Raw genomic sequence first — 2,438 nt, forward strand, 5'->3', positions numbered from 1 at the left:
CTGTGCGCCGGGATCCTGACAGCCGGCATACTGAAGACCACCCCTTTTTTCCATCCCTTGCCAGTTCTCCACTCTCATAATCAATTACTGTGGTGACAGTACACTGAAGGGCAATGAAGGGGCAGTATGAATGGTGTAATGGTCAGCATTATTGCCTCACAGCTCTGAAGGCATAGGTTCAATTCCCACCATGACCCTGACCATGTGTAGTTTGTATATATTACCTCACAATTCAAAAATATACCGGTAGGCTAGTTGGCTCCTGATAAAAAAAATTAACCCTAGCGTGTAAGTGTACATGTGTTTAGTGCAGACTAGGTGGGCCAAGTGGTTCTTCTCTGCCGTCAAAATTTGTTTATAATTATGCTATAAATGTTAATAATAATGATAATCTAATAACTATCAGTTGATGTTGAGCCTTGCTGATGATCACAGAGGCAGAGGCTGATCCTACTATGCTCTGTGCTAAATTCTGCTTTGCATCTATTTAAGGAGAACACCACAAAGATTCCACAAAGACACCACAAAGATTGGGCAGTACAGATGGTGTAATGGTTAGCATTACTGCCTCACAACACTGAGGTCATGGGTTTGATTCCTACCTGTGTGGAGTTTGTATATGCTCCCCATAGTTGCGTGGGTTTCTTCCGGGTACTCCGGTTTCCTCCCACAATCCAAAAATATACTGGTAGTTAATTGGCTCCCAACAAAATTAACCCTAATGAATGTGTGTGTCTTTACATGTGATAGGGAATCTAGATTGCAAGCTCCCCTGGGGCAGGGACTGATGTGAATGGGCAAATATTCTCTGTAAAGCGCTGCAGAATATGTGTGTGCTATATAAATAACTGGTAATAAATAAATAATAAAATTCTGAGTTGGATGTAGTTACAGCTTTCCTAAGTACTTTTACATCTGCATCTGCCAGCCCCCTGTAACCACCCAGAAGCACCCAACACATTTCTAACACCCTTCTGAGGGTAACCACCATATCCAGATACACAAGCAGTGCACACTGGGAAAGGGGGACAACTAACTGTGGTTGTGTTTATTATTTATATTTCATCTTTATTTTTGACAATGCAGTTTTTGCTTTGTAAGAAAAAATGTAATTACTTGAATTGTGTTGATGAGCTGTGATGCTATTAGTATTCTGATTTGAACCTCAATGCATTTTTATGTTGAAACTGTGAGTGGAAGCTTATGGGTCCAGGCCAGCCTATCAACAAGGGGAGTCAGTCAAAACAGGACTACAGGACATCATTCCCTCCGGGTCTCAAGACAGAGCAGGGAGAGCCTTGGCTTATGTCTCTCCCTGTGGTACAATGGCATAGGTTCAACCCCTACCCAATAGACACACTTACAGAGAGGAGTCAGCAGGAGATCAGTGATCCACCCAGTGGATGACAGAGCAGCTCCTGGCTGGAACTGTGTATCATGTGCTGAGTCAGGGCAGATCGTCATAGTGCTCCTGGGCTGCTGGTATGTGGAGGTGGGGCTGCTGGGAGGTGGGATTTCACGGTCAGCCACACACTAGAGCAGGCATTCCCGACCACGGTCATCAAGGCACACTAACAGTGTAGGTTTTAGTGATATCCAGGCTTCAGCAGGGGTGACTTAATTAGTAGCTCAGTTATTTTGATTTAACCATCTGTGCTGCAGCCTGGATATCACTAAAACCTGCACTGTTGGTGTGCCTTGAGGACCAAGGTTGGGAATGGCTGCACTAGAGTGTCAGAGCCAGCAGCAGAGCTATGAGGGGAATGTGCAGCGAAAGCCGCTTCCCTCACACTCACATGAGGTCCACCTATTCTGCAGCAGCACAGGAACACAACAGCCTAGCCGAGGACATCCCTCGCTCATCTGTTATAATAATTGGTGGCAGAGGCACACAGCAATTTCATCACCACAGCTCCGGCTTGAGCTGCGGCGGCCATAATTACCTGACATTGGGGGAAACATGGCCATTATGGAGAGCAAGGGGGGCCGGCCCACCAGCAATCCATCCCAGCGGACCAATCCGCCACTGACTTGGGGCCTGAGTCAGAGATATATGGTAATGCCTCACAGCTGTGATCCTGTACCCAGCTACTGTTTGGATATATGCTAATGCTGTAGCCACCTGGAAATGAAGTCCGACGACCAGTAAACTTATGGTCACATAGAATGGCGATCGCTATATTTTTGCCGCCACTCCCAGTAACTGCCACAAAACAGATCCTGACTGTCAATCACTTTGCAAATAAATCTTCACTGTGAGTGACTTTGCAAAATTGCCTTGGCACGTACGCAGTGCGACCGTGATGCATGCACAGCCGGATGATAATCACTCAACTGTGTAGACAATGGCATTGCGTACATCTCTCATCAGTGTCTTGGTTCACTATTTCACGGAAAAATATGTTTCCACTGTACCATGGCAGTGTCACTATGCAGTG

The sequence above is a fragment of the Pseudophryne corroboree genome, chromosome 2 (genome assembly GCF_028390025.1).
Source record: "Pseudophryne corroboree isolate aPseCor3 chromosome 2, aPseCor3.hap2, whole genome shotgun sequence".
NCBI lineage: Eukaryota > Metazoa > Chordata > Amphibia > Anura > Myobatrachidae > Pseudophryne > Pseudophryne corroboree.